The following is a 22,156-nucleotide window of genomic DNA, read 5'->3' on the forward strand; positions in this document are numbered from 1 at the left end:
TTACTATGTGAGCTTTGTACTGTTAATCTATGGAAAAGAATCTTGCCATCAGGAAGAGGAATTTCAAAGTGAGAGTTTGCTTTTGATACAAACGTTTGATAGCAATAATAAGTAGCACACATATAATAATCTATCCTGCCTCCCTCTTCTATCAGATTTTATTTACTTATTTTAAATTATTCAGATTATAAAATTTTCTTCAAGTTTAAAAAAGAGTTATAGTAAAGGGAACCAAATATTATTAGAGACAATAATTATAGTTTGGGGAAAGCACTCATTCGCACAACTGAGTCTTCAGAGAATCAAATCCTTCTCAAGCATGGGGAAATCATTTAGACATGTTCAAAATCATTAGTTCTTTGACCTTTCACTTGGTTTTGAATGGCCATAAAAGATTTCAAACTTAGACAAGAATCTGAAACTGTTATACACAGTACCACCAAACAACAACCTTGGACAAGGCAGGCATTCTCATTGATCCATAGTACACAATGAAATGAATGTTTGTCTTAAATGCCTAAATTGCTCTTTGAAATAAATATTGGAAAAAATTAAGCCTCATACTCTATTCCACTTTCTTTTAATGTAAAAGATACTTATTTTTATATCTTTTATACAACAGGAAAATAATCACATGAACAACCTCATTCCAATTACACTAACCCTTCCCATCAATGGTTCTCATATGTACTGTCTCTTCATCTGTCTCTGGGATGTTCCTTTCACCTGGCTAATTAGATATGACCTATCTAATGAGATGCTTCACTATTCTTTCTACAGGCAAAGAGAGCTATTGAAGGCAAACATAATAAAATCAAATGAAAGAAAATCAGATTCAGTGGAACTAAGAGAAATACAGATGTAATCAACCCATGTACAAGTAGTCAGAGCCCAACTTTTCCCTGGGAAAAATCTCCCACTGTGGTAGTAACAGAGACAACTGCACTGATACCACCTTATGAGTAAAGAGGGAGAAATATTTTAGAAGTAAAAATTTTAAATCAGTAGAATCCAATGCTAAAAACTGGACTGAAAACATTTATATGATCATTAAAAGAAGGGAGAAGTGAGAGCAGGTAATTCACATGGAAAATCATGCAGAAGAAAAACACAACATTGTTTAAAATGCTAACTTTCGCCAGGTGTGGTGGCATATGCCTATAATCCCAGCTACTCAGGAGGCTGCAAGAAGCTCTGGGTTCAATCCTCAGGTTGATTTTCATATGGACCCTTGGTTAGGGTAAATTTTTAAGGGCAATTATAATATGGTTCCTCTTTCTTCTGAATTTTCTGCCAATTCCCACTTCAACTTTCAGTAAAAAGGAAAGGGTTATGAAAATAAAATTTAGTTGACAATTCTGAAGCTGGTTAAAGTTATTTAAAATGAAAACTGAGAAGACATAGGGTATTTTTCAAAATAAACCAGAAAGAACTTTTGATAGTCCATTTCAATAAGTATCAACTATATCACACAAGAACTCTAAATTTCTTAGAAGGCTGCAGAGAAATATGACAAAGGTATAGTATTAGAGCAGTTCATTTTTTATATAAACATAACAACTATTTTTTATTCATTACAAACTTGATATTGACCAGAAAGCAGTTTTTCACTTAATATCTTTGAAAACTAAGCAGTTAGTTTAAAAAGTCCAAGATAACGTGCAGAACACTTTAATCAACAAGATGGATGTATAGAAATAAATTTTAAAATAAAATCAACATATGAGTTAGATCTACCATGAAAGTACTCATACCAGAGTGTGGAAAAGGGATGTGTATGAGGCAGGCAGGGCCCTAGGGCTGAATTAAGGAGAGTGATATCTTCAACTTCCAGATTCCCAGGGCCCCCATTGGTGAGTTGGGACAAATACAGTAATTGGTCTCAAGTAGCAACAGCAGGTATCTCTAGAATGAGAAAGGAGCTCAAAATCCTGTGGAGATTGAGGACTGTTGTCCCTGTGACAATGCAGTAGAAAGCAGGAGGGAAGAAGAGCTCTAAATACTCTAATTCAATTTTAAAGACCTCAAAAAACAAGAAAAATAAATACCTTATATGTATTCCATAGAAAATATTATTTCTTTGGGGGGAAAACACCATGACATGCAGTTTTAAAGTTAGGGAAAAAAAATTACATGAACTCTCAAAAGCAGAAACTTACCTTTCAAGGGTTACATAAGAAAAGAGAAATGAACTGCTGCTGAAACTGGAGACAGAACCCACCCTGATCACATTCATTGTCAGATGCAAAAGCTTTGTGAAGGGTTGGAAAAAGAGCACACCCATTTCCAAGGACTCTAACACCACTGCCAAATTCTTTTCTAAACTGAAATTAAGCTCTTAGATAACTGCATAAGACCCTTTATTCTCTTAAAAGGAATGACCAATCCAAAGTTTTAAATACTGACAATTTCTACAAAATTTTACAAGGTTAGTAGAGAGAAGGTCACTTCTCTTTTGTTCTTGAGAGCAGATATGAGAATTGGAATGAACTTTAAAATTGACTCATTTTATGTTTGAACACTCATATAAATCAAAACAGTTAGAAAGCACTCATGAAAGAATTCCCCATAGCCAGAAGGAAGACTGGATCTTGATTTTGCTTTTTGTGGGCATGTCCACTTTACAACTTAAATTTATAACTTAAATTTTTATCATTTTCATGAAAGCCGCATCACCTATAGTCCTATAGGCACAGCCTACAGAATTTAAAAGAGGTGTATATTCCATTAGGCGTAAGAAGAGCAACTAAATAGATTTGATCAAGAAATTCTTTAGGAAGTACAGATTTTCTGAGCATCTGGTACTCTATGGAAGACCATGATTTACTAAGCATAATCAATTGACCTAAGTCACATTATGACTGCTTCCCTTACCTAACCTCTCTGCCTTCCTTCCAGATGCCTCCTCTACACATATCCACCTGTTTGGGGTAGTGAAGTATTGCAAGGAATACATTTATCCTTATCAGATTTTATCTGAAGAAATAAGTTGTCAGACAAGAATGATCTAGTACAACTTAGTTACAATTTCAGGTTACCAGCTGGGAAGCAGATATATAAAAATTTAATCTGTGTATAGGCTTGTATTGTCCCTAGTTTTGAAAAAAGAATAGTCAGAATTTAGAGTGTTCTCTTTTGATTTTAAAGAGAAAGGAGGGAGGGAAAGAAAGGAAGCAGGGAAAGGAGGGAGGGAGGGAGAACTTAGACATTAAAACATGTTTTAGGTTTCTGCCAAAGTCTTATAAAAACCTAACACAAACCTCATAGTTATCTACTGAGATGGCATGTGCTTTTGATTATATTATGAAAATGTGCAAGCAAGCAAGGCAAAATTATATCATGGTTCTCATTTACATTTATCATTCCCTCACTAGGGGGACATATAATTATATACAGACATCTGTGGATTATTATATATGAAGGTAGGCCTTATAAGATCAGGTTTAAAAGTTCTAGTATCTTTCTCTTCATACACCAGTTGTGAGGTAATTCACTAGAGCTGTTTTAGTGAATAAGGAAATATTTGGGGGAAGTCCAGAAGCTATCTGCTGCCACATATGAAAATTTTATAATTTCCTTGGCAACCTTCTTCCCACAGTAAATCTCAGAGGTGACATTTCCTTTCCCCTGTTTCATCATAAAATCACTTTGTACTTTACACTTTTCTTTGTTAGGATTCGGTATTTTTTCCTTGAAGCAAAAGTGATGCCAAATCATCACTACTGTATCTTAGTTTTTCTGATCCCAATCAGAATTTCCCTTAACCTAGATGAAAGTGACATTTTCTAGTACAAAAAATTTCCAAGCAAAACGGGGTTGGACTAGAATAAATATGAGTCACAGCTGAACATGAACCGAAACAAAAAATATGCTGGTGAAATCCCTCCCTTAATAACTTTATCTCACAGATTTTTTAAAATGATAAACATGGTGACCTACCCAACAACAGCCTGAATATCAAGCTTTAGTTGTTGTTTGCTGTGAACTAGTTTAGCATGCTCTGCTTTTTAAGCACTATGGATGCTTCTACACCAAATCACAAGGAAGGACATCAATGCACTGGGCAGGACTAGCTGATGATGAACTATCAACTAGGGACAATTCAATGATCAGATGATACGTGACAATATTAAGGAAAATGTGATGCCTGGCCAAGAAGAAAAGTAAATTCACCAAAACTATAACTGGATTTAACTGGAAGTTGATTGTGAAGTCTACCACTCTCACTTTTACTTTTAACAAGATACATTTTTAAAGGTAGCTTTTGCTAAATATAATACTAGGAACCTTTGTAAAGAAATTTTCAAATTAAGGCTCTCTCTAAAGTCCTGTTTAAACATTCTTTCCTGTTCAAACAGCCATCAAAGTCAAGGATATAATAGGGTTAAATAAGCTTGCCAATGAAAGCTATGGTAGTATGTATGGACTGGGGTGGAATATAGTTATAACATCCCACTAAGTGAAATAATAATGTCCCAGCCTCCCAACACGTAAAGGAACAAGAATTCACAATCTGGCTGCAGTTTTGGGAACATCTGTGAAGCATTTCCCCATGATCTCAGTAATTTCTATATAATTCTGATTCACAGAGGATATTTTATTATTCGTTCCCCCATCAAAAAAAGAAAAGTTGGGTCATAGAAGCCAAAAAGAGATTTTAACACAAAACACTTACTTAAAGCTAATAAAAGCAGAGTTGGTCTTTTACTTTTATTGGGGTTTTTGCAGAGAAGACACGTCTCAAACCACAGAGTCCTCCCACAAACTCTGTTCCTGCTTTTACCTTTTGATATTGCAAGAGCTCTGGTGGGTCACTTGTGTGGTGATACCCTGTAGCAGAAGAGGTTACCTCGGGGTGAGGTGAGCCCTGGCTCTTCAAAGCTAATTGGAACCACACTACACAGGACTGTGAGTATGCTGCTGGAGCATGGCTGGGGTGTAAGGTTAAGCCTTCCTTCTTTTCAAGAGACGTTTCAATTTCTCATCTTCTATTTGCCTACCAGTCACTCAACACAAAACCAGCCCACAGCTTAGAAAAACTGGCCCACTGGTCACTGCCCATAGCTGCAGGCACCATCGCTGTCTTCACTGTCACTGGACCACCCCACCCCTTTTCAGTAGAAAAGAAAAGAGGCAGTGGCATGCTCATCCTACTCCTTTGAGGGTCTTCCATATCAGAAATCCTGCCACTTTTCCCAAGTCAAAGTGATCTCAAGGAGCTGTGGAAGTAGAGCAGTAGTATAGCACATTCTTAGTATGTACACACCAACACACACACACACACCAAAATTATCTCAATGCTTGGGTGGATAAAAGTTGAAAACTGATTCCACAGAAGGTCCTAGAAGTAGAAAGTAAGTTGAGTGCCTCAAGTATACACCAGGAAGCCTAACCCGGTTACTGCTTTTCTCCCATTCAGGTGTGCTTTTGCGTAACTCAAACTCAGTACAAAAAGGTTTTGAGAGGAGAACAGAGATAGATGAAGCAAGAAGGAAAACCAAATTCACAAATGCAAGCAACAGAGCTGTATACAGCACAAAGGTGGCCTTCCCAAAATTACAGAAAAAGTCTCGTTATTCAGACCAGGGCAATGTTCACAGGGTGGGGACCACTATAGAGAGGACAAGAGGCAAAGAAATTGCAGCCTTTACCTAAGGAGAAATAAGATTTGCAGGGTCTTTCCCTTTTGCTGAGCAGAAATCAGGATCAACTTTTCAACAAATCCTTCACAGAAGAATGCAACATAATTTCTCAACTAACTCACCAAAACCACTGCAGGCCTGAATCCCACTCTGAGATATCCAGAGTTACAATCTATAACCATTCCTAAGCAACTATAATTTTAATTTTAGAATTATCAGGAGGGGGAAAAATCTAAGCTACCTGGATAGCTCAGTGGTAAAGCACTTGCCTAGAATGCCTTTAAAGGTCCCCTTCCCCAAAAGATGGTTTTTTACTTGGTCAAATTATTTTGTCAGTATCATCCTGAAATTTCAGTTCAACGACAACTTTTTTGAGCATCAAATATGTACCAAGTACAGTGTTAAGCAATACAATGAACACAAAGATAAAACAAATTTGTGTGTTAAGCAATACAATGAACAAAAAGATAAAACAAATTTATGTCCTAAAATTTATTATGCATGGCAATAGGGAGTTGGGGAAGTAGAAAAAGACAGTTCCACTTACAACACAGGAATTACATAACAAAGGCCAGTCAAAACACAAATACTGCAGGGCACTGAGTAGCACAGAGAAAAAAACACATTTTCAGGTGGCAGGGGTGTGGGGGTTGGGGGGTAGGGGAGCAAGGTGAAGGCTCTGATACGGTGTTATAAAGAAAGTGACATAGGAGCATTGAGACCAGCAGGCAGGATGTCAACAAGCAGAAATGAGGTGTATTCTGTACAGCCATCATTAAAAAAAAAAAAAAAAAAAAAAAAACAAGAGTCCTAAAAATTTAAAAATAGGGGACGGGGATGTTGCCCATAGGTAGAGAGCTTGCCTAGCACATGTGAGGCCCTGGGTTCAATTCTTAGCATCATTAAAAAATAAAAATTAAGGAAATTCCATATGATCCAGCAATCCCACTATGTCTGCACTGCCTTGTTCCCTGTAGCACTAGTCAAAATTGCCAAACTATGGAATCCAACCTTCGTGTCCAACAACAGAGGAACAGATAAAGAAGATACAGTATATATAAATCATGGAATACTATTCATTCTTTGCAAAGGCAGGAAATTCTGTCATTTGCAACAACAGAGGAGAACCTGGAAGACGTTAAGTAAAATAAGCTAGGCATGGCAAGACAAATACTGCATGTTCTCACTCATGCTGGAAGCTTGAAAAAAAAAAATGTGAACTCACAGAAATAGAGGGGTTGTTATTAGGGACTGTGGTTAATCTAAGGGGATTGGGAAAATAATAGCAAAAGGAGACAAAATTTCAATTAGGAAAAATAAGTTCTAGAGATCTATTGTTCAGCATGGTGAGTACAGTTAATATATATGTATTCTTAAAAAATACTGACAGAGTAGATATCAAGTATTCTTGCCCTCCCCAAAAAAGTATTCTTGTCACAAAAATGCTATGTGAGGTAATGCACATGTTAATTACTAGATTTATTCATCCCACAATGTATATATGTCAAAATACCATATTGTACATGGTAAATTCATATAATTTTATCTATCGATGTAAAAAAATAAAAAATAAAAAGAAATGAGGTATGTCATGGAGTTAACTATTCTGGGCACAACAATAATTTCTAGACTTTTTAACTTTGTAAATCAGTAAAATTTCTGGGGTGGGGGAGTGGATGTAGAGAAAAAGAAAGAGGTTGAAAGGAAATTTGCTTGGGAAAAAAAATGAGCTGGAAATAGTCTTTTCTCCCTCAGAGGAATAAAATAGCAAGAATTCCACTGCAACATATATATTTTTTGCAAATAATAAAATGGTAACCATCTATTATCAACATCATTTTATAAGTAAAGAAACATTTTAATTCCAAAAATGTTGGAAGCACTTCATCTCAGAGATGTAAAACTGGCATTCCTTCTCATACGAGGGCCTTTAGTAACTTTACACTGGCCAGTTAGTGTGCCCATAGCCCACCCAACACAGGTGGTTAGGGTCCCTGGGTTAGAGGACTCCTGTAAGAAACAGAAGATACAGGTGAAGTCACACTAGTGGAGTCTGGAATGAGAGACTGGGAACAATATATTCAATTAAGCCAAGAGGAAAATAAGACTTTTAAGGGAAGGGTGAGGAATTAATGGCATTCACATCTATGATCTAAAATGAGCTTGCCGGCCAGGTGTGGTGGTGCACGCCTGTAATCCCAGCGGCTCGGGAGGTTGATGCAGGAAGATCTTGAGTTCAAAGCCAATCTCAGCAATGGTGAGGCGCTAAGCAACTCGGTGAGATCCTGTCTCTAAACAAAATACAAAATAGGGCTGGGGATGTGGCTCAGTGGTTGAGTACCCCTGAGTTCAATTCCCAGTACCAAAGGAAAAAAATATAAAATAAAAATTAAAAAAATAAAAAAATAAAACAAACTTGCTCAGGCCACTTAAGAGAACATTATAAAGGCCAGATAAGAGGTTTTGAGGGCTTAAATTAGGGTGATTAAAAAAAAATGGATAGACCTTGTCAAAGATGATCAAAAAGAGTATATATGGTAGAGTTAAAAAATGCATGAAAATTCATAAAAGGGTACTAGATAGGAGGTGGAAATGAATTCATTTTGGGGTGGCTAAACAGGGAGGAATTTGGAAGAGGGTGGGAATATGAGATTGAGACTTGGGGAGTGACATGTGGAAGGCATGGAATGGGGCAAGTTTACCTCCTTTATCACTACAAGATTTTTCAACTCTTATTATCTGCCAAGCACTGAACCAGCTGCTAGGAATCCAAGGAAGCACAATAACAGATCTGGTACCTGCACGCATGGAGTTGATAATCTGGCAGGAGAGACAGACATTAATGCAATAATCACACAGATGGGTATGATTATAAATTGTATTAAAGTGTCTAATTTCCAAAGGAGAAAAAAAAAGAAAATGCAGAGAACAGACACTTGGAAAATGGCTTTAATTAAAAGGCAAAGTGAGACTACCAATGGAAACAGAAGGCACAGTTAGGACAGTAGGAAGTAAATTGGAGCAGATCATTCCTGGAAGCCCATAGGGTAGGTAATAAACAGTGCCAACTGCTGCTGAGAAGCCAAGAAGGACCAAGACTAAGAAAGGGCCACTGAATTCTGTTCAAGCAGGAGGACATGAGGATCTGGGTGCAGTCCTAAGGTGGGTAGAGCAGGATTTTAAGGAGTTAATAAGTGAGATGGTAGGAAAATGCAAGTGACAAGACTTCAAGAAGTTAAATAACAAAGAAATGGGGTCGGGGAAATGGGTGATTTGAGGGAGAAGCAAGTTACAGAACTGCCTTATTAGAACAGGGACAATTTCGGAAATCAGAATCAAAAAGAATAAGAGATAAGACAGAAGATTCAGGAAAGACAAGGAATAATTGCCAGAGTTGGGTCCCAGGACAGTAGGAAGGAATTACATCAAGAACATCAAACAACAATTAGCAATGGCTCCTCAGACAGAACAAAGAAAACAGGGAAGGTAAAAACTCCCAGAAACTAGAGATAGCAAGAAAGGATATTGAAGAAGCCCTTGTTAGGCGGATAGACAGTCTCATCAGGAAAATGGAGGAAAGGGGAGTTATTTGCTATGATTTGAGTGAGATATGAACATCTGGGGCTTAAGGAAACTGCCACTGGATAACTGTACTATCACTCAACAAACATTTACTGAGGGCTTTTGATGCACCAAGAACTGCACGTTTATACACAGGCATAAAAGAAGTTAATCAGCATTTACTGCTATAGGTAAATACACTGGGTCAAAAAGAAACAGGCTGATTTTATTGCTGTCACATCTAGAAAAAAGACCATAAGCAATAACAGGTGATAATTACACATCCTTTGAAGTTTATGTATGTGTTAATGGATGACATATCACTACTGCAGAAGCCTAATATCCATTTCTCAGGATTAAATTATAGATAGAGCATTTATTTCAAGAACAGATAAAGTTTGCCTGACCATCAGTCAGCTCTGAAGAAAGTTCCAGTCTTCTAACAAAGTTTCAATGTATGATGGGTTCTAAAGGCTTCTGATCTTTCTACCATTTTGGAAGCCCATAGGGTAGGTAGGTAATAAACAATGCATTTCATTGGTTATGAGTATTACCTGAACCCACAAACACAAATTTTTATGCTTCATTAGAAAATGAAACTCTCAGTATCTGAACATTTTTAACTTTTCTGGATGCATCTTAATTTTAAGGAATGGGCTGAACCAAAGAGTTCCAGGCCAAGGTTTTTTAGTGTCCCTAAACCTCAAAATGAACTCTCTTAAAACCAATGCAGCTTTTAAAACTATAAGTCAAATGGGTTACTTCCCTGCATGTAACACTTTCAACTATAATCAGAATAAAAGCTATCCTCTTATACTGTTCTTAGGGTCCTTCATAACCCGGTCCCTGCCACCTCCTGTGCCATCTTACCTATCTATCTACATTTAATGTTCAAAAACACTTTTAATCTCTCCCCTCAGTTTCCTGGTTCAAAATAAGTACTGTAGAAAATCAAACCCAATTTGGGCTTTATGTCTACCATGTATAATGCAATCATTATTTATGAAATATCACAAGGAGGAAAGTGTTTAAGGAGGAAAATCGTACTTCATGCATGTTGACACATTTATTTCCCTAACTATCTTGATAAGGCAATTTAATGATTTTTAAAAAGTTAACAGCATTTATCAATACTGTAAAAGTATGATTAATGACTTTTGAGATAAAAGTATCATCTTGATTATTAGGTAAAGAAAAACCTATTTACTAACTTTCAAGCTGGACAATGTACTCCATTAAAATCAGCTACAGTGTTTCAGGGTTCAATGTATTGTTCAAATTCATGTATGCAAACAAAGTCATTAAAATTCAGGAGACTTCACTCAGAAACTACACTTAAAATTCAGTCCTAACAGACGGCATTGAGCTGAAATATTTAAATTGAAACATTTGTCCCTTCTAGACAGGGCATTCTACACTGCTTTTGTTTCTCCCCAAAGGAAGAACTGAAGATGCACTGAGTATGTAGCAGTTAGAATACCAAGAACTTGCTCCTTAAGTTGTGCAGCAGTGCTACACCTGGGTTCAAGGCCTCCTTACCCAGCTGAGATCAGGGGCACTCACCTTCATTTTAGGACTGAGTTTAAAGAATATTTCTAATTATAGCTTTGTAAAATGCATGTGATACTAAACTTTCTTAAGAACTAATTTTCTATGGAAGAGAGACCAGAGGAGTAGAGGAAGGGGATTGAGGGGGAAGAGAGAGGGATGGGAAAAAGGAGGAACAGTGTAATAAAACTGACCAACCTTTCCTGTAAACATATACAAATAGGGTCTCTTGCTGAAGCAATGGGAGTGGGAGTATCTGGAGCTCAGTTTGGAGTGAAAATCTACGTACTGTTTTAAGAAAATGACAGACAAGCCAGACATGGGGGGAAATTGCAGGCTTGGATAAGGTCAAGATGAAGAAAACCGACATGCAGGAGAACACCACCCTGCCAACCAAAGAGAACTTTGAGCAGGTAAAGCAGAGTGAAATTTCTTAAGAGCCTAGAGGATTCCCATCATCCAGGTCCCATCATCTCCAAGACCCAGTCGTAATGTGGAGGAAGAGCCACCTGCAAGATGGACAGGAGTCACAAGCCATACTGTGAAACCAGGCACTCCCCGCGGATGCCACCGACCTGTTGGCAAGGATGCCCAAGAGGACTGCCAAATTCTCTGGTTTACCCTGGGATATTATAGAAAATTATTTGTATAATTAATAAAAATAAAACACCTCATGGCATGGCAAAAATATATGAATAGACCACAGTGAAGTTCACATTTATGTTTACTCATAAAGTACCAATTTAAAAAACTATAAATAAATAGAAGAAAGATCAGTAGAGTAGAAGAAAGGGAAGGAAGAAGGAGAGGAGGGAAGGGAAAGGGGGAAGTATCAGAGACTGAATTGGAGCAAATTATATTCCAAGCTTATATAATCATGTCAGAATAAACCCCAATATTATGTATAACTATAATGAACTAATAAAAAAAGTTAAAGTATCTTTAAAAAAAAAAAAAGAGCTAATTTTCTAGACTACAGAAGCACACCCTACTAGGTAACCAAAGTGTTTTTTTTTTTTAATGGAATACATCCTAATATTCCCTAGATAAAACAAAAAACTTTGACAATTTACTGAGCCTAACTGTATGCTAGGGCCTGTGTTAAATGTGTTACTACATTTCTTCATTAAAATGCCTCATACTATTACTTTGCAGAGAAGAGGAAACTGAGATCAAGGAGGTTAAAGAACTCAGTGGGTAAGGAGTAGTGCCAAGGCTCAACCTGCACTACACTGCCTCCTGGAAGATAACAAATCTCTTCTCTCACTTTTCTTTTCTTTCCTTTCCTTTCTTCTTTCAAAAAAATACTTTTGAGTCATGTTAGAGCAGAAAGACATAATGGTTAAAATCCCAGACTCTAAAAGCAGACTGCCCAAATTCAAATCTGGATTGGTTCTACCAGTTACTAGCTATATGACCTTGAACATTATTCAACTATTTTGTGCCACAATTACCCCATTTTGAAAAATGAGGATAATAACAAAACACAACTAAGACATTGTGAGGATTAAATAGGCCAATCCTCACTGATCCATAGTGGAGGGTGGGTAGGGAAGAATGGAGGAAGTTTGGGAAGTGTTGGGATGGGGCAGGTGGGGCTGGGAAGGACAGTAGATTGAGACAGACATTATCACCCTATATACACGCATAAAAAATGTTTTTTAAATGTTTATCAGTGTCAAAAAAGATAATAAAAAAATAAATAAAACATTAATTTAAAAAAATGTTAATCACAAAAAATGTTAATGCCTGTAACAGTATTTGGTATACCATAAGCATTATAAATGTTAGCTCTTATTAAAAACAAGTTCTATAATGATGAAGCCCCCAAGGATTACCAAGCTTCTTAGCTGTCTGGACTTATCCTCAGTGAACTGAAACCGACTGCATCAGACACATTCCCACAACTTTTGTGTGTGTATGCTTTCAGTGAGCTGAAGATATTATATACAGAACAATGCATTCAATTCTCAAAACAAAACAAGGCAAAAATCCTGCCAGGGAGTTACTACCTTCTTTTATTGATAAATAAAATCATTAAATAATTTTCCCAAGGCACTCAAATAGGCAACAGTAAAACCAGGATTTAAACTTGTGAGTTTTTATGTTGAAAGTCCAAGTTTTTTGTTTTGTTTTAATCTACATTGTTTCTTGTGTCTACTTTTTACATTTTTCAATAAGTCCATTGGCTATTACTTAAGATCAGTTTCTAAAGGAATTTTGAAACGTATATAACACAAGATTCCCTTTTTGTCTGAAGAAATGGAAGCCCAGAAAGTTCACTAATGACTTTCCTGAAGTCATAAAATGAATGTCTTTCTCACAGTGTCACACTGCCACTTTTTCCTCTTGGTAGCCTACCTCTTGGAAGACCTCAGCCCAGCTTTTTTTCTTTTAGGGGCAGAGAGAAGCCAAGGACCACTGTATAAATCAAGAATGCAAAGGCTGAGCGCCCAGAGGACCCCTAGGAACAAGTTCATGAATTTTAGCAAGTGTACTTTGTCATATCAAGTGTAACTGCTTAGAAATACATTGTTATGTATATCTAAAAAGAACAAGTTAAAAAAATTTTTTTTTTAAAGTTTAGCTGCTTGGGCTTTTCTTCTTCCTGGTGCACACCAGCATTTTGGAGATTTAGGGTTAACAAACAAATCAGGTATTGGTCTAGTTTACAATGCCACTGTGACTTGAGGAAAACTTTGCCAACAGGGTTTCATAAACAAAAGCTAGAGTAGATAAAATTTCAACCTAGAAAAAAGGAGAAGCAACTGTGAAGTTGAAACTTAACTCACCAAAGGAAGGAAGCTCACAATTAAGGTAGCCATTCCTAGCAAATCACAGTTTAAAACCAGCAACATACAAGCATATCAAACCAATGGCCCCAAGTGAAGAGAATGCAGATTTCTGATATAACTAGTTTTCTTTTCGCAAAAGAATTGAATTTGCAATCAAACTGTGTTTCCACCTGCCCCCATTCTGGTGTGCACATGTTTGACTGATTCATAAGGGACTGGATTAGAGGCCCACAGTTCCAAACCACAAGTCCACTGACCTCCAGGAGCCAATGGGCAACATGATGCATTTTAGCATTAGCTATTGCTGGGGCCCGTCCAGAGGGACTCGTTCATCTTCCCACTCAACACCCTTCTCAAGGGTTTGTTGGTCAGTTTACACTGTTCTTACAGAACACCAAGAGGGACCACTCCTATAACTAAGTGCTCAACACTGAGTCTCTTGGAGAATTCCAGCACCCATTCTGATATGTGCAGGCTATTATAGAGAGACAGCAGCACAGACATGAAGTGTGAAGCTCAAGTCTTGGCTCCTCTACCTACTTACAGGACTGATCAAACCAATTATCCTCTTAAAACTTTAGATTCCTTGTCTAGAATAATAATCTCTTTCCATCTTTTATGTTCAGAGGGGTTTACATAAAGGAATGTAAGTGAAAGTACTTTGTATGCAGAAAAGGACCAGGTAAAGGGAAGGGGCAACTAATACTGTCTCACTAACACCCCAATTGGTCACCCATCCTAAGATCCTTAGATGACTCCCTAATGCTCTCTCCATAAAGCCCAGGCTCTTGATCAAGGTTTAACAGCCTCTCATAATCTGCCATCTAATTACTCTTCAACTTTGCCTCTTATCACATCTCCCACCTCATTTGAGCCTTCAGCCAAAAGGTATGGGAGTTCCTCCAGAGAGCTACATAGCAGGAGCCCCTAGCCCACAGTTCTCCTCCTTCACACTCTCTCAGTCTACCAATTAACTCCTCCTTCAGGTTCTGATTTGAGTGTCCATGTAATTTCCTCCTAAAAACTCTCCCCAAACTCTCTTCTGTGCTTTCAAAGTATCCTATATGTCCCATTGCAGCTTTTCTCATAACTGTGTTAAAATGATCTGGAGACTTGTTAAGGCTTTCCTCTCAAAATTTTGCAGACAAAATGTTGCCAGAGTGAGTGAATTTAGTGAAAATGCTGATGACTTAAGTGTCTGACATAAGTAGCTGATGAACAAACTGCTACAATTCTTTCCACCCAACTTGGAAAGCAATGAAAGTTCTTGTAGATCTAGTTCAAATTTTACCCCACCCTCAGCTGCTCCTTTTCAACCCAAAAGCAAGTGGCCAATCAAGGACCATTGTCAGAGAATTGAGGGCAGATGAGGCCTTAGCCCTTGGGCCTTAGCCTCCTCATTTGTCAAATGGAAACTAAGCACCAGCTAAAGAGATCCTGTTGTCTCAGATTATTTTTCACCTACCACACCAAGCTTAGTGTAAAGAAAATGAGAGTATTTAAAAAGGCTTTATACATGTCTTCACAAAGAACGCTTTGCAACATTCAAATAGTTATTTTTCTGGTTACATTCAGCTTTATTACTAAAACCAAGGCATTTTAAGGACAGGATTCAAAAACATTAAGGAATATCTCTTCAGTACTACAAAACTTTTCACCAATTTACAAGAGTTACACAGGTCTGTCTGAATTTACTACTACTACTACTACTACTACTACTACTACTTTTATCTACATGACATCCAAACACACTGGTGAAAAGAACCCTTGCACACAATCACCTGCTGAAGAATGAAAAGGACAAACCCTTTCCTTTTCAGACCCTGATATGATAGAATGAGTATCACAAAGTTAGCACTCACCTCTCATGATGAGAACACTGTCAATCTAATATCTTTGGGAAGAGCTTATGCCCTGACAGACTAGAAATATGCATCAATTGTTTTTCATAGTACTGTGTGATTTATTTTATAATAATTAAGAGAAGATGTGAACAAAAAATGTGGCAAATCATATGATATCATAGCATAAATTATCTTAATTTATTTTTAAATATCTTCATTATTGTTATTGGCATATTATAATTAAAGATAAAAGTGGAATTCATTGTTACATATATGTACATGCACACAACATAACAATATAACTTGGTCAATTTCTTTCCCCAGTACCTTCTTCCCTTCTTCCCTCCCTTTGGTCCCCTTCCTCTATTTTACTGGTCTCCCTTCTATTTTCATGAGACAACCCAATCCCCTCACATTTTCCCCCACATTTTCTTCTTTCTAGATTCCACTTATGAGAGAAAACACATGACCCTTGCCTTTCTGGGTTTGGCTTATTTAACCTAATGTTCTTGAGTTCCACCCATTTTCCCGAGTATGACATAATTTCATTCTTTTTATGGCTAAAACTCTGTTGTATAAATATACTACATTTTCTTTATTAATTCATCTACTGACAAACAACTAGACTGGTCCCATAATTTGATTATTGTGAATTGTGCTGCTATAAACATGAGTATGCATGTATTGCCATAATACACTGACTTTTAATTCTTTAGGATAAATACCAAGGAGTGCTATAGCTGGGTCATATGGTGGTTCCACGCCTAGTCTTTTGAGGAACCTCCATACTGATTTCCATAGTGGTTGTACTAGTCTATAATCCCAACAGACTAAACGTGTTCCTTTCTCCCACCTCCTCTCTAGCATTTATTATTATTTGCATTCATGATGGGTGCCATTCTAACTGTCATAATGAGATGAAATCTCAGTGTAGTTTTGATTTGCATTTCCCTAATTGCTAAAGATGTTGAAACTGGGCTTGGTGATGCTCGCCTGTAAACCTAGTGACTCAGGAGGTTGAGGCAAGAGGATAGCAAGTTCAAGGCTGGCTGGCCTCAGCAACTTAGCAAGACCCTGTCTCAAAATTTAAAAAATGGAAAGGGCTGGGGATGTGGTTCAGAGGCAAAGTACCGCTAGGTTCAATCCTCAGTACCAAAAAAAAAAAAAGATGTTGAACATTTTTCTCACATTTATTTATTGCCCATTTATGTTTCTTCTTTAATGGGAATTATCTTTTTAGTTCAATTTTCCATTTACTGATTGGGTTATCTGTTTTTTGGTGGTAAGAAGTTTTTGAATTCATAAATTTAAAATGTAATGGTATTTATCAAAGGTCTAAGACACCTCTGATGGCAGTATATATGGATGTTTTTCAATTTCATTGTATTGGAATTTTATTTTCATGAAAGTTATTAAAATAAAAATTTCATGCTTCCATAAGATTAGAAAATTTCAAAACAATATATGTAGACAAAATAGGAAATGCACAAACTCATATTATTATTCTGTTTGTGGACAACATCATGGTCTGTATATCACTGCTCATTACTGGCTGTGATGGAGACAAGCACCAATTTTTTACCATACAGTTCTACACAATATAAGAGAGTGACAGCAGTCAAAGTCACTATTAATTCTCAGACTATTTTAGGCAGAAGTTTCTAACTTTTCACCCAATGGTTTACTCCGCTGCTAACAAAAGCAAAAGAGACTGAACAAGTAGCCAAAGGAATGGATGGGGTGGGGATCGGAACATTGTTTTCACTCTTCTCTTCTCAAGCCAATCACTTCTCCCCAAATCCTGGGTAGGAATGAATTGCTAATGGTCAGTGAGATGAGAAAGTAATCTGAGTCATTTCAAAAACAAAAACGGTTAGCTCTCAATAAAGAATTGTTTTTCATGCTGTTTCAAGATTTTATTCAGAGACCTTTAGAAAAGAAAAAAGAAAAAAAAAAAGTCTTGTTGAAAACCATAAACAGCTACCCTATCCAAATTCATAAGCAATAAACAAATTAGAGTTAGTCACTGACATCCCACAATGCAAGATTTTGTATATATGTGTGTGAAGAGATTATTTTATAATGCCTATTCCAGATCAACATATATTGCAGAGGGTCATAAGAATTGAGCCTGCAATACAACTGTAAGCAGCTCACCCTCTATTTCGCATCAAAATTTGATAACACATCTTCAGAGATTGCTCTATGTACCAGGAAAATATCTACAATTTATTAAAACAATTACTGCCAAGTTCTTTGCCAAAATATGCAAAATTATTAAGTGATACAGCAAGCCCTGCCAGTCCCAGCTCTGCCAGCAGAAAGCTGTACAACTTTACACATTGCCTAATAGCTCTGTGGTTGATTTTTTATCATGATGAGGTGGGATTCCACACCTAACACAGCTTTTGCAAATGCTTTGAAATCCTGTAATGCTGTCACAAGATGAAAAGCAGCACTATGGTCTACCTTAGGGACAGCAAGTCTAAATTTGACGAACATGACGGCAGGCAGAACTTTATAGCATTTACCCAGAGTGCCAAGAACAAAATCCTAGGCTGAGGAAGATGAGAGTTTCCTGGAAGATGTCCAAAGGTTCAGCAACAGGTAAATATCAAAGTGCCTAATTAAACATGCTAAATGCTACAGGTAGGACAGCAAGAAAACATTTTATCACAGTCAACAGGGCTGCTATGGAAGATTGCTTCTAAACGTTTCCACCACTTTATGTGGCTTCCAAAGGAAGTCCGGAGCAACTAAAAAAAAAGAAGATTTATTACTTCCTCTAAAGACAACCAGGCACCTAAATCCTTTCAGGTTTTTATTAATTCACTTCCAAATAAGAAAAATCTTCAAACATAAAACTGAACAGAGAAAAAGGACACATCTCTAGACACAACATGTCCAATAATTATTCACTAATAATATTGTTAATACTGAAATTTAGACATAACATGCTGAATAGCAAATAGCTACCTGTTTAATTTAGAAAACAACATATGTCTGGGATGTTGCCACCCCTGTGGCAGATATTAAGAATCCACCACAGCCCTCAGTCTTGCTGCCCAGATAGGACCTCAGAATGCTGCAGAAGATGGCGTTCCAGGCAGCCACTATCAACCCGTCAGTACTGGCATTTTTCACCCTAGATTTGCATTATTCCTCAACATACTATGCTGAAGCCTCTCCATCCTGGCCCTGGTATTCCTCAACATACTGTGCCAAAACAGTGAATTGCATATTTAAAGAAAACCACTTTGTGATAATTTCAAGACTAAAGTGAAATCTTCATTAAACCATAAAACGATAATTTCTTCCTACAATAAGTATAGAAAACATAACTGTGCACATCAGTTTTACCCTAGATATATGCTGTTCCAGTGAGAGATATGCAAATGGTTCGATATAATAAATGTTTATATACATATTTTTAAAAAGAGAATTTGGCTGTATTGAACCCAAACACCCAGTCTAGTTCTAATCCACTCACTACCCTGTCACTCAAACAAGTGCTGGGCAGAACACAAACACAGCTCCATCTGCTAATTAAGAATGGGCATGAAACTGTTAACAGGCATCTGTTGCATTGTTTGAAGCTAATGGACAGAGACAAAGCTGAAATGGCTCTTCTAATGCAAACCCAATGATTTCACTCATTTTCTATTTGGTATTTATGTTAGTGGGGGGTTGAAAGCAGGATGTTAAAATAATAGCTTATTATGCAGACTGAAAAATAACTGAAATATCTTTCATATCGTTAAACAACCCTTTAAAAGTGATTATAGAAAGATATACAGCATTTTATGCTGGGGGAGATAACACTCCTGTGTTAAAAATTCAAATTAAACACTTTTAACTCAGACATCCTCTAATCATCTCTAACACCATGAAAGAATAACACCAAACTCAGGCAATGCTTCACAGCTCCTACTGTGCTCTCACAATTCACCCACCCATCCTTTCACTCATCCAATTGTGCAGTGATCTAATATAGGTCTCAGAAACTTAAAAGGTGAATAGGACTTGATTCCTGCCTTAGAGAACTCACAGCAAACCTGAAAAGTAGTACAGTATTATTACACCCTATTGTACATGAAGGAACTAAGACTCTAGAAGGACAACCTACTCACCAAAGACCACGAAGCTAGGAGCAGCAGATGCCAGGACATGAACCCAATTTGACTCTAGACCCACTGTTCTTAATTCAACACACTATCTCCCTAACACCAACCACAAACCAACCATCAACAACTCCACTGCCTTGAAAATGAAAATAACTTGGGACTTTTCCATATAAATACCAGCTCTGATAAAGAGTCAGTTTTAAAGTACCCTAACCATCATACATCTTGATCATCATGCCTGGTTTGCAAGCTGGCAGTTCACAACCTCATCTAGCCACAGATATGTCTATTTGGTCCTTACACTGTTTTGTTGTTGGTTAACTACCCATAATTTTGGGTTTTTATGAGAGATTTTCAGCCTATCTTGAAATATGAGAAGACTTTCCAGCATGGTGATGGTAAAACTGCAGCTGAAATGCAAATGCTGGATTCCCACTACACCCTACTGCCTCCCATTCTGGGCCCACTCACCTTATTCATGGCTCCTACCTGGCCTATTTGAGTTTGTACTCCCAACCTAGGGAACAGTCTACAATCCTACCCTAAATTTCCCTTTTTGTCTTCCCATGGCTATTTACGTTTCAGAATTTAGTGATCTCATACTCTACAATATTATTCACTACCTAAAATCTACTTCCCCATACCCCGCCTCCAATCCTCTTCTTATCCTGCTATGAAAATTCATTCCTGCAAAATTTTCCCAAGTAACAACTCTAACACACACCCATAGGAGAGCTGATCCCCAGAGCAGAGCTGTGTGCAGGCAGGCAGAACGAGACCAGCACAAGCTCAGAACATGCCAGCAGCTCCCTTAGTATTCCCATTCTGGGTCCGTGGTTCTTTTCAGATCAGTTATGGGATTTGATTCAAAAATAAACTGCTAAATTTTTCCTTGTCTTCAGAAGTTAGACTTATTTCCCTCTAAAACAATATCCAAACCTATTCCCCTCCAGCTTTTCTCAGAGGATGCAAACAATGTTGCTGTTGTTGCCAAGAGAACCCCCTCCTTGACTTGCTGCCTGTAGAACAGCTGGTCAGGCTCTTTATTAAAGTATAGTTATTCCTAAGACAGACCCATATCTGAATCCAAGACTCAGTTTCCCTGTGCCCATTCTTAATTTGTAGAAAGATTTTTTTTCATTCATTAGCACACTAATTGAGGAGATAAATTTAACCCTTCACACCCAGTATGAAATGCTACTTTTTCTGAACTAGTGTTGCTATCAAAGTTATCACTTAGATGAGAAGTCTACTGACAGCTCAGAAAGAACACAATGACATTAAAATGAGGCTTTGTGCACAAAATGTTCAATTTGAACTTGCATGTTCCTTGCATATTTTTGTTTAAGAAGTTGAAACCAAGGAAAATAACTATGAAAATTGAAATCAACTTGCTCTACATATCTGGATTATGCTCAGCCAAATGTTGATATCATCTTGGATAAAAATGTAAATATGACAGTTTGTTTTTCAGTCAATAAGTCTTGATAAAAGCTCTGAAATGCTACCAATCAAAAAACACTTTTTAATTTTAAGCAAAAGTCAACAAACTTTTTCTCCAAAGGACCAGTTAGTAAATATTTTTGAGCTCTGTGGGACACATATGGCTTCTGATGCATATTCTTCATTGTTTTGTTTTATTTTTAAAATAACCTTTAAAAATGTAAAAAAAAACAGCTGGGTACAGTGGTGTACAACTATATCAGTGACTTGGGATGCACAGGCAGGAGGATCACAAGTTCAAGATCAACCTCAGCAATTTGTAAAGGCCTTAAGACTTAGTGAGACCCTATCTCAAAATAAAAAATAAAAAAAGGGCTGGGAAAAAATTTAAAAAGTGGCTCAGTGGTTAAGCATCCTTGGGTTCAATTCCTGACACTGAAAAAAAGGAAAAACCATTCTTAGCTTGTGGACTACACAAAATAGGCAGTAGGCCACAAATGGCCCATGGGCTATCAAGTACTAACTGGTGATTTTAAGAAAAGGGAACCCAAGACAAATGTAACATTACAGAATAAAATGCCTAAAAGTGTTCTAATGAGACTAAGCTGCAACAATTACCAACATGGGCTATTAATTATTTCATTAGTTATTTTGAACAGGGAAGGAATTTTTTTATAGCAGAATGCACTTTGATCTTCTAACCTGAAACTACAAACATAAAAAGAAAGGGCAAAGGACAGCTATGTGCTGAGTTATCCCAGTATAAACTCTTACAGGGATCAGAGCCATTGATGGACACTGACTATTTCCCTAAGCAGACATGGCTAAACAAAGTGGAAACATCTTAACTTTCTCACACAAAAAGTGTGCAAAATCTAATTCTTTCTGGAAAAGGTGTGAGACTTGAATTTATGGAGATGATCATACAAACCAGAAATAATAGCAGCTCATGGTGAAAAGTGACAGACACGGATTTGGGGTTTTACTGAAGGCTCTGTTGCAACCAGCTATGTGATTTCGAGAACATCAACATCATTTTCTCATTTATAAAATTGTGGTGGGGCACAAAGAAGATAATTTCAAAGACTCTTGCTGCTATCAAACTATGACTATACTAAATAATGAAACCACTCAGGAAATACCTAACAGGAAGAAGGGGGTAGGGCAGGGGAGAGACAGCAAAGGGAAGAAGTTTAGAT

General features: G+C 37.2%; 1 protein-coding gene and 1 pseudogene across 1 annotated transcript in view; one reads left to right on the forward strand and one right to left on the reverse strand.

Moving 5' to 3' along the window:
• Rab8b (RAB8B, member RAS oncogene family) overlaps nt 1–22,156 on the reverse strand; it is a 62,108-nt gene that overhangs the window by 36,056 nt on the left and 3,896 nt on the right. The window lies entirely within an intron of this gene.
• LOC124977329 (thymosin beta-10-like) lies at nt 11,053–11,188 on the forward strand (annotated as a pseudogene).

The sequence above is a fragment of the Sciurus carolinensis genome, chromosome 2 (genome assembly GCF_902686445.1).
Source record: "Sciurus carolinensis chromosome 2, mSciCar1.2, whole genome shotgun sequence".
Taxonomy (NCBI): domain Eukaryota; kingdom Metazoa; phylum Chordata; class Mammalia; order Rodentia; family Sciuridae; genus Sciurus; species Sciurus carolinensis.